This window comes from Schistocerca cancellata, chromosome 4, assembly GCF_023864275.1.
Source record: "Schistocerca cancellata isolate TAMUIC-IGC-003103 chromosome 4, iqSchCanc2.1, whole genome shotgun sequence".
Classification (NCBI taxonomy): Eukaryota; Metazoa; Arthropoda; class Insecta; order Orthoptera; family Acrididae; genus Schistocerca; species Schistocerca cancellata.
In genome coordinates this window covers 101140082-101152030 of record NC_064629.1, presented here as the reverse complement: position 1 = coordinate 101152030, position 11949 = coordinate 101140082, and positions in this window count along the sequence as shown.

Sequence of the window (11949 nt, the reverse complement as noted above, 5' to 3'; positions counted from 1 at the left end):
AAGTAACTTACAGCTGTTGGCGTTCTGAACGTTCAATATGTGCTTAGTCTTATCTACATCTACATCCATACTCCGCAAGCCACCTGACGGTGTGTGGTGGAGGGTACCTTGAGTACCTCTATCGGTTCTCCCTTCTATTGCAGTCTCGTATTGTTCGTGGAAAGAAGGATTGTCGGTATGCCTCTGTGTGGGCTCTAATCTCTCTGATTTTATCCTCATGGTCTCTTCGCGAGATATACGTAGGAGGGAGCAATATACTGCTTGACTCTTCGGTGAAGGCATGTTCTCGAAACTTTGACAAAAGCCCGTACCGAGCTACTGAGCGTCTCTCCTGCAGAGTCTTCCACTGGAGTTTATCTATCATCTCCGTAACGCTTTCGCGATTACTAAATGATCCTGTAACGAAGCGCGCTGCTCTCCGTTGGATCTTCTCTATATCTTCTATCAACCCTATCTGGTACGGATCCCACACTGCTGAGCAGTATTCAAGCAGTGGGCGAACAAGCGTACTGTAACCTACTTCCTTTGTTTTCGGATTGCATTTCCTTAGGATTCTTCCAATTAATCTCAGTCTGGCATCTGCTTTACCGACGATCAACATTATATGATCATTCAATTTTAAATCACTCCTAATGCGTACTCCCAGATAATTTAATGTATTAACTGCTTCCAGTTGCTGACCTGCTATTTTGTAGCTAAATGATAAAGGATCTATCTTTCTGTGTATTCGCAGCACATTACACTTGTCTACATTGAGATTCAATTGCCATTCCCTGCACCATGCGTCAATTCGCTGCAGATCCTCCTGCATTTCAGTACAATTTTCCATTGTTACAACCTCTCGATACACCACAGCATCATCTGCAAAAAGCCTCAGTGAACTTCCGATGTCATCCACCAGTTCATTTATGTATATTGTGAATAGCAACGGTCCTATGACACTCCCCTGCGGCACACCTGAAATCACTCTTACTTCGGAAGACTTCTCTCCATTGAGAATGACATGCTGCGTCCTGTTATCTAGGAACTCCTCAATCCAATCACACAATTGGTCTGATAGTCCATATGCTCTTACTTTGTTCATTAAACGACTGTGGGGAACTGTATCGAACGCCTTGCGGAAGTCAAGAAACACGGCATCTACCTGTGAACCCGTGTCTATGGCCCTCTGAGTCTCGTGGACGAACAGCGCGAGCTGGGTTTCACACGACCGTCTTTTTCGAAACCCATGCCGATTCCTACAGAGTAGATTTCTAGTCTCCAGAAAAGTCATTATATTCGAACATAATACGTGTTCCAAAATTCTACAACTGATCGACGTTAGATATATAGGTCTATAGTTTTGCACATCTGTTAGACGTCCCTTCTTGAAAACAGGGATGATCTGTGCCCTTTTCCAATCCTTTGGAACGCTACGCTCTTCTAGAGACCTACGGTACACCGCTGCAAGAAGGGGGGCAAGTTCCTTCGCGTACTCTGTGTAAAATTGAACTGGTATCCCATCAGGTCCAGAGGCCTTTCCTCTTTTGAGCGATTTTAATTGTTTCTCTATCCCTCTGTCGTCTATTTCGATATCTACCATTTTGTCATCTGTGCGACAATCTAGAGAAGGAACTACAGTGCAATCTTCCTCTGTGAAACAACTTTGGAAAAAGACATTGGACTTTGGAAAAAGACTCAGATGCAAAATGTAACTCATTACTCATAACAACTAACATTACAAGTCACCTCCTGAAGGATATCAGATCATATGCGAACCCCTGTCCAGTTGATTTTCAAACGTCGAAGTTTATAAACTAATATGTATCTATGTCTGACAAAATGATATTTATCTATTTAATGAAGTGTTGCTTTTGAGTAATTTCCATATTAACTTACGACAGCGAGCGTGTAGCTTGCATGCTATGGCTTACTTGTAAGTTGTGAAATTCTGAGGAACTGACTTAGTTATCTGCCGACGTTAACACTGTAACCAGAGTTGAGTTAATCTGGTGTATACTGAAAATAATTGCAGTCAGACTGTCTACTCAGTAAACTAGGTAAATCAGTGGCTTCGATTATTGTGATTAGGAAAAGAGCAACTGACAGTTAAAACTCCAGACCGTCAGGTTCGTTATATAGTGCACTCGTCAATACGGCAAAGTTAACAATAAAAGGACTACAGTAACAAATTTCGTTACATCTGAAAAACAATAGCGGCCACTACTAACCTGGTACTGACAGGAGAACTATTGCTCCGTCTGTTAATAAAGTACAGTAGCGTTGTAACTTCTACAGTAGCTCTGTGAATATTTAGCGGACCTCCATCGTTCGTCGAGTCTCCTACGTGCATCCGGGTTTCAGAAACGACGAGTATGTACTTCTTTAAGATGCTCTCATTCCGCGATGCCTCAACAACACGGGAAATTCTGTAGGAAGGCTTTCTTTCGTCAGCATGAATTCAATAAGGCCCACTGCTTCATTGGAACCTGGAATATATCTCCTTCGACACAATGTTGCTCATATTTGACCGTCCTTGCTGTAATTATTTGCACCAGTATTCTTGCAGTGATCATGATACCCACCTTGTATAATATAACGAAATGATGTGGTTGTTTAACAGAATTAGTATTGGAGGTGAGTTTTTGTATCAGGAACACATACTTAGTTGACTGGCAGAAGTAAATAGCATACTTATCGCTCTGAGTAAGGCACATTACTGGCTACCAAAATTGCAACGTCAGTTAGACGTCATGCAACAAACGTCAAATTTACACGTAATGTACTAATTGTTCAAATGGCTCTAAGCACTATGAGACTTAACATCTGAGGTCATCAGTCCCCCAGACTTAGAAATACTTAAACCTAACTAACCTAAGGACATCACACACATCCATTCCCAAGGCAGGATTCGTACCTGCGACCGTAGCAGCAGCGCGGCTCCGGACTGAAGCGCCTAGAACCGCTCGGCCACAACGGCCGGCCGTAATGTACTACATGTTTGGATATGCAACTGATTACAGTTTCGCCCCAGCAGCACAAAGTAAATAAGAGTAACGTTATCTAAAATACTAGGGGGACAGAATGTGAAATCGTCACTAAACCACGCTCTGGTTCATCTCAGACATGTTCAACTGGGCTAAAATCGGAATTAACAGCACAAATCGTGGCTCGTTGCTGCACAAAATCTTCTTGCCCTGATCCGCCGATCAATGAGTGCCTTGCTTTTTATTCCAAGGACGTCATAATTTGCACTTTATGCACTATGGCGTCTCACAAACAAAATGTCCTGTTTTACATCCCGTAGTGACGATATCAGATCGGCGAGAATCGCGAATTGTACGAACTTATATTTTACAAGGGTTTAGTAATGTAGGATTAAGGTAGGATTACGCAGCTGCTTTCTAATTATTCCAAAATTATTTGAATGTTGTTTTGACAGCGAGAAGATCGTGTTATGCGTCGTGTAAGAAAGAGAAACAGCCAGCAATGACAGGGTCGTTGCCAGCGGTTTTTCGTTCCGCGATATTACTACTCTCATTGGACTGGATGACGATTGTCATTCGAATGTGGAGGAGCTATGGAGGATCTGAACTGAAACCCCTCCGTTTGGCTTCAGGCTATGTATCTTTCTACACATATGTACAAGCATAAAGTCACCATAAACGATCTAGTTACGACAGAGAGAACTGAGTTGATTGGAAGGGGAGTGATTGCAAAAGTCCAGGTGTTGGGCGCCATAGAGATCCTGGCCACGAAAACAAGGCACTCATTGATCGACGAATCAGGGCAAGAAGGTTTTGTGCAGCAATGAGCCACGATGTGTGCTCTTAATTCCGATTTTAGCCCAGTTGAACATGTCTGAGATGAATTAGAGCGTCGGTCGAATTCCAGATCAGGCGTCCAGTGGAAAGAAAAAAATTTCGGCTCTAGTATTTCAGAACTTACAGGCAACTGTTGACCGGCGGCTACACTACGTTTCAGCAACAAAAGGAAGCCATAAGGAGCGAACGACAACGTATGTCTGATGACTTTTGGTTCAATGTCTAAGAGAAGAGGCAGCAGGTGTTAACGAAACTGTGAGGACAGACAAGGATCACCTGCAATAATGCTCCCACAACGTGCCAACTTTCGCGGTGAAACTGTAGTCTTCATCATGCCAGGAAGAAGAATTGTCTGCCGCTCGGTAAGTACTGCTCACATGAGCTGCGTCCTTGTTAGTGAAGCTCCGACCATTTTGCATTCAGTCGTAATCATTGCACTCACCAAAAAAGAGTCGACTGTTTGACGGTTATTGAAGGACCGCAACCAATTAATCTTAAAAATCGTTGCACCGCCTCGGTCGTCACTACAGTAAAATCAGGATTACAGTTAACCAGAATTGTAGATATTCAATGATAATGGCCGGTCAAAAGACATGAAAGGTGGTGCTGGAGCCCCTGGATCTCTATCTTCGCCCGTTATTGATTATACTTGATAAACTATGAACTCACAGAGCGTTTTACATTCTATCTTACAATTGGGCCATTAATAAAGCCAAAAGTAGAGTATGAATCACTCAATATTGAGAAAATAATGATCTATCGAGCTCGAGGATCCGTAAGAGAGGATTGTGGAAGTTTATGGGTGTTACTGAGAGCACGGCTAAGGCACCAGTTCTGCAGATCCATCTGTTCCACAACGGGATGTGAAGGAATGCTTAATAAACAAAAAGAGGTATAAACGGTTAAAAACTGAGGGGAATCACGTGATTCGAAACCGAATACAGGCGAAGTTAAATCGATTATTTAAAAGCAAAGAATTTCTGCGACAGTTTCGCTATAAATAAATATGTGATCGGATATTACTTGCGGTAGAGCTTCTTGAAGCCATGAAACTATCCTAGCAGCGCCCTCTCATTTTCTTTCATTTCCATACGCATCCATAACAACATAAACAGCAGAACCCATTTCACAAACACTTGCTTTACGTGTCAGTCATGTGTCAGGGAATACTAATTTCGTACTACATCCTCTACTACTTACCCAAATGGACAATGTGGGATGTTACATATTGCAACCATGATAAAAAAAGATACAAGGTTCAATGTACCAGGTAATAACAGAAAGAAATGCAGTCTACGCGTCAGGCAGACGATGAGATTAATTTGTCTGTACAGAGGTGTTACGGGGAATGGAATAACACACCTATCTAATGACAAGTTTCCTTTTTTTCAGGAGTGCTAGTTCTGCAAGGTTCGCAGGAGAGCTTCTGTAAAGTTTGGAAGGTAGGAGACGAGGTACTGGCAGAAGTAAAGCTGTGAGTACCGGGCATGAGTCGTGCTTCGGTAGCTCAGTTGGTAGAGCACTTGCCCGCGAAAGGCAAAGGTCCCGAGTTCGAGTCTCGGTCGGGCACACAGTTTTAATCTGCCAGGAAGTTTATCAACGCACACTCCGCTGCAGAGTGAAAATCTCATTCTGGAAACATCCCCCAGGCTGTGGCTAAGCCATGTCTCCGCAATATCCTTTCTTTCAGGAGTGCTAATTCTGCAAGGTTCGCAGGAGAGCTTCTGTAAAGTTTGGAAGGTAGGAGACGAGGTACTGGCAGAAGTAAAGCTGTGAGTACCGGGCGTGAGTCGTGCTTCGGTAGCTCAGATGGTAGAGCACTTGCCCGCGAAAGGCAAAGGTCCCGAGTTCGAGTCTCGGTCGGGCACACAGTTTTAATCTGCCAGGAAGTTTCATATCAGCGCACACTCCGCTGCAGAGTGAAAATCTCATTCTGGACAAGTTTCCTAGTTTGTGACAAGACCGTATGATATTTGGACATCAGTACGTATGAACAATCATTTACAAATGTCCTTGACATTCTAGTTTTACTTCCGAATGATGCAGAGCACACAGTGTCACTTTGAAAAAGAAAGTTACATCAATGACATTATTACACTTACGGATTAGTCTTTCGTGCACTGAGTGCGGCGGAAAAAAAAAATGAATTTCTTAATTAATAAACTACCCCTAGCGTATTCTTCAAGACAAATCATAGTTTTAATCAGTACTATACCTCAACCGACTATTTAAAAATTAAAATTACAATAAACTTGACTAATAGCACAAGGACACGTGTCAAATGTCAGTTTTCAAAACTTTAATCAGAGAAATGTATAAAGGGACACACAAAAATACGGCATAACTCCACTGCTGCGGTACTCTGTGATCCTCGCAAATTTTCGAGTGTTCGTACGTTAGGCAGCGCTCTCGAGTAGGGCTTAAACGAAAGCCATAATGCATTTTGAGACAAAACAAACGCGGCATGTTTGTCCAGAGCGCGCAGAGAACGCCGCTCGTGAAGAGTCTGGCAAATAAGCTTTCGCTATGTGCATCCCATGTTTCCTTCCAGGGAGTGCATTACGCATCGGAAATTCCATACGGGGGATAAATATGCGCTGAAAAGTTTGTACTCCTGTCGAAAGAGCTCCCGGACAGTTCTATTACAGTTTCCATTGGTACAGAACAGTGCTGGCAAAAGTAGGTATGTAACATTAACTGAAATATTTCTAAGCTAATGCTTGGTTATTACTGCTGCTCCTAATTTTTTGGGCTCGTGATGCGATGTAAAACTAACAACTGAGAATTCGACTAAACATCTGTTGCAAGAAATCCATCTATCTGTAAAACCAGCTACAAAAATGTGGTATTTTAAACGATTATCTATATGCACTTCGCATCAGAGCCTAAAATGACAATGGCGATTGTCATATGAGTTGAATGACAAAACTGTATATGGTCACAAACAGTTTATGTATATGTTTTTATTAATAATAAAAAATATTGCGGTCTTTCGAGGTAAGTATTGTGAAAGTACCTCACGGACTTAGTGACATTAACATGTTTGTGATAGTTTGTTATTAACGTAAATTAAATTTGTTTCACGTTTTTTACTTATTCCACTTTCCTGCGTCATTTCACATAGGATCCGCGGAAGGAACATTATCACGTATCTTATTTAGTAAACATGTGTTGTGTATTTTTTGCTTTTATGACATGTTTCACATAAACTCTCACGAAGGATCTGTGGAAGCGAAAAAATATATACGCGTCTATCTATGTATAGACTACCTTTATGTATTTATCTATTTATTTATCAGTCATTCAGCCCAACCGCTTATCCATCTATCTATCTATCAGTGGTTGTCTATTATACCTAATATTGCTCCTTCATATCTCAGAAGGAATGCTGTCAGGGTGCAAATGCTTAAGAAGACAGAGTCCTATGAGAAATCACTTCTAAACAGCACTTCCTAGAACCCAGCAGCTATGCGTCTGAAGTCACGCAAACCTCTTTGGTTCGATCTTCCGCTCACAGGCCTTTTCAATATCCCCGAGAACTGCAAAGAACTCTGGAATGAACATCCACCACCGAACTTCCACGTAATTCAAAAAGCAGAGAAAAACGCTGCAGTGTTTGATCCTCCGTGTCGCGAAGGCTTGAGACTCCATTGTGTCTGAATGAGACAGAGGAGAAGTGGTCACTTCTTGACGAAGTGGAATTTTTGTGAAACTGTTGCATGTGACTGTGGCTGAGAGAAACAGAGAATAAGACATACTGTGGACAACATTTCACTCTTTGCTTTTAAAGGTGGTCTGAAAGACTTGCATATGGTGATACCGATTGCATCCATCTGATGGTCATTAATCTGTCAACAAATTGTGTACATATATATGAATGTTATGTAATGCCACACAATAATAATAATAATAATAATGGTGATAGTAATAATAACCGAGAGAGGTGGCGCAGTGGTTAGCACACTAGACTCGCATTCGGGAGGACGACGGTTCAAACCCGCGTCCGGCCATCCTGATTTAGGTTCTTTGTGACTTCCCTAAATAACGACAGGAAAATTCCGATATGGTTCCTTTGAAAGGGCATGGCCGACTTCCTTCTCCATCCTTACTTAATCCGGTGGGACTGATGACCTCGCTGTTTGATTCCTTCCGCCGAATCAACCAGCCAACAATAATAATAATTCTACGGCTACATTCTGCGCCCCCCCCCCCCCCCCCCCTCGGATGCCATAGGGCCATGACATACAATTTATCTGATAATTTTATCACATTTATGTTCGACAGGCGATTCTCATTCAAACGTGTTGGTCAGGGAAACAGTGGTTCAAATGGTTCAAATGGCTCTGAGCACTATGGGACTTAACATCTGAGGTCATCAGTCCCCTAGAACTTAGAACTACTTAAACCCAACTAACCTAAGGACATCACACACATCCATGCCCTCGGCAGTATTCTAACCTGCGACCATAGCAGTCCCTATGAACAACTTAAATTGGAAGGAACACATATAAAATGTTGCGGGGAAGGCTAACCAAAGACTGCGTTTTATTGGCAGGACACTTAGAAAATGTAACAGATCTACTGAAGAGATTGCCTACACTACGCTTGTCCGCCCTCTTTTAGAATACTGCTGCGCGGTGTGGGATCCTTACCGGAAAGGATTGACGCAGTACATCGAAAAAGTTCGAAGAAGGGCAGCACGTTTTGTATTATCGCTAAATAGGGGAGTCTCACTGAAATGATGCAGGATTTGGGATGGACTTCATTAAAACAAAGGCGTTTTTCGTTGCGGAGGAATCGGACTGAAGCGCCTAGAACCGCTCGGCCACCACGGCGGGCGCTACGAACAGCTGCCTGAAGGAGAGGCCGTACCTTGAACTAATGTAACTGTTGCTGTTCAGATTGCCCCCAATAGGTAAGAATCGATATCACGTGTTGTATTCAATGAGGCCTGAAGCCACAATACTTGGTGTTTGTACCGAGTGTTGTGACGCAATGCATTCAACTTGCATTCGGGAGGAATGAGGTCCAAATTCTCGTCCGGCCGTCCGGAAATAGGGTTCCCCTGCCTTTCTTAAATCGATTGAGGTGAATTCCGGGATGATTACTTTGAAAAGGTACTGCCCCAACCCTTCCTCATTTTTGCCGTGTAGGAGCTAGAGCTCCATCTCTAATCGCTTCGTCGTCTGTGTGCCAATAAATCCTAAACTTCCTTCCTTTTCTCTCGCTGACTGTCCGCTTCGCTGTTCGCCATGGAGGCTGCCAGATTAGGATCACCACAGTACCATTTAGAAGAGGGCCTCTCACACACGGAAAATCGCTCGCGGTCAAAGCGAGGTGCAGAGTGTGTTTGCACGACGCTTCGGCCAAACTCGGTTTAATTCGTCGCAACTCGATTTACACGGTGAAGCTGCCGTGGTGTGGTGCCGGGTGCGTTGTTGGAAACAAATAAACAGATAAGCGTAAGAGTGTTACCAGAGTAATGGAACAACCTGCTCCGAAAAAGCGAGGATTTCCGAAAGTCCGTTTAAACAAGAGCTGGAACTTTTTTGTTAGTTGTGACGATAAAGCCAAATTTCTAATCTGTGTACAGTAATTACGTGTGTAAGAAAGTCGTCTATTGAAAAACGTTACAGTAAATTGCATTGCATTCAGAAAAGTATAGTGAAATCATAGCGTACGCCAGAGAGGATGAATTAAGGGAATTGCGAACTCTTGCAGAAGAGAATTCGGTATCCACAAATGAGGTTCGTACCAGTACTTCAGCATGTTTATTTTGGTTAAACGTCCAGCGAAACGAACTGAAGTTTGTTTACATTCCTCTCAAATGTATTTTCGTTTTCGTTTGTATTATTCCTAACAATCTTTTTACTCTAAATTTAGGGCGGCGAAGATGAAGGGTGCTGCGGAAGTTACTTATAAAGTTGCTCCACATTTAGTAAGAGCTGGGAAGCCGTTTATGGAAGGGTTATCAATAAAGATTATTTTGTTGGACGTAGTAAAAACAATGAATCCCACATTAGCTCCCGCATACAGCACAATACCACTTTCCAGTATGGCAATATCTCGGCGAATCAGCTACAATGCCGGTAATTGGCGTGAACAATTGACAGCTAAAATTCAAAACCTTCTAACGTACTGCATCGCACTTTATGATTCTACATATATTAGCGACACAGCTCAGTTAGTCATTTTTTTGCGCGGTGTGGACGACGACGTACATGTAACGGAAGAGCTCTGGGATATGATGTCGATGACGAGCACTGCTAAGGGGCGAATATTTTAGAAGCAGACGATATGATAGCTGAAGGAATAGGACTCAATTTGGAAAAACTGTTTTCTGTAACCACAGACGGTGCACCAGCAATGCGCGGGAAAGTAAAAGGGTTTATTGGCTTGCTGCGGGAAACCTTAACATACCGAATTTACCTTCAGTTCATTGTTCTGCACACCAAGAGGCTCTTTGTGCAAAAGTTACCAGTTTTCAGGACGTGATGAACGTAATAGTGCGTATCGCGAACTGTTTACAGCTACATTCACACCTACATGCATACTCTGCAAATCACATTCAAGTGCCTGGCAGAGAATTCACCGAACCACCATCAAAATTGTCTATTATTTCAATCTCGTACAGAGCGCTGAAAGTACGAACACGTATATATCTCCGTGCGAGCTCTGATTTCCCTTATTTTATCATGGTGACCGTTTCTCCCTACGTAGGTCGGCGTCAACAAAATATTTTCGCATTCGGAGGAGAAAGTTGGTGATTGCAATTTCGTGAGAAGATTCCTCCGCCACGAAAAACGCCTTTGTTTTAGTGATGCCCATCCCAAATCCTGTATCATTTCAGTGAGACTCTCTCCTCTATTTAGCGATAATACAAAACGTGCTGCCCTTCTTCGAACTTTTTCGATGTACTCCGTCAATCCTATCCGATAAGGTTCCCACACCGCGCAGCAGTATTCTAAAAGAGGACGGACAAGCGTAGTGTCGGCAATCTCTTCAGTAGATCTATTACATTTTCTAAGTGTCCTGCCAATAAAACGCAGTCTTTGGTTAGCCTTCTCCACACACAACATTTTATATGTTTTCCTTCCAATTTAAGTTGTTCGTAATTGTAATTCCTGGGTTTCTAGTTGAATTTACTGCCTTTAGATTTGACTGATTTATCGTGTAACCGAAGTTTAACGGATTCCTTTGAGCCCAGATTGGATGACCTCACACTTTTCGTTATTTAGGGCCATTTGCCAAATTTTGCACCATACAGATAGCTTTTATAAATCGTCTTGCAATTTGTTTTGATCGCCTGATGACTTTACTAGACGATAAACGACAGCGTCATCTGCTAACAACCTAACACGGCTGCGCAGATTGCCTCCCAAATCGTTTATAGAGTCATTCTCCCGGGCTCATTCACCGTTAGTTCGAAGAATTGTTAAGTTCATTTGAGGAAGAGCAGCGCGATATCCTCGACTATAGTGAGGTACGCTGGCTGAGCAAAGAAAAAGTGATTCCGCGAGTTTTTCGACTTCGCCACGCCGTTGCTCAGTTTTTGGCCAAAGGATGTCCGGAGCCGCTTCTGCGTGACCCTGAGTGGGTAGCTGATTTAGGATTTTTAGCAGACATTATGGGTCTCCTAAATTATTTAAGTCTAGAACTCCAAAAAGAAAATAATCTCATCAACGATAATGTCGGAACATTAAAAGTTCCCAATGTTAACTTCAGCTCCTCAAAAACAACCTTTCAGAGAAAAGTAAGCTACACTTTCCTGAGCTAGGTAAGCGATATGTAAATTTTACCTTTAATTAGGCACCCGATTTCTGAAAGTGCTTTATTCAAAACGGAACTATAATTCTGTTTGACAGCATCTGTACGGAAAGGAGCGCGCTTTGAAAAATACATCGAGGCGCTACAATACCTTGAAAATGAGTTTAACGTCCGAATCCAGGTAAAGTAACGGTATATCACTAACAGCAAAAGAAATTCAATTTTGTTGAATGTACACGTGCAATATTACATTAAAAATAATAGTCTCAGTACATGTTTAGTAAAACAAATCGCCTTTTAATAATCCAAAGTAACTTTATATATTACTTTCATTTACTAACATTTGGTTTTCTTTTTGTGACGGGAAATTACTAACTTA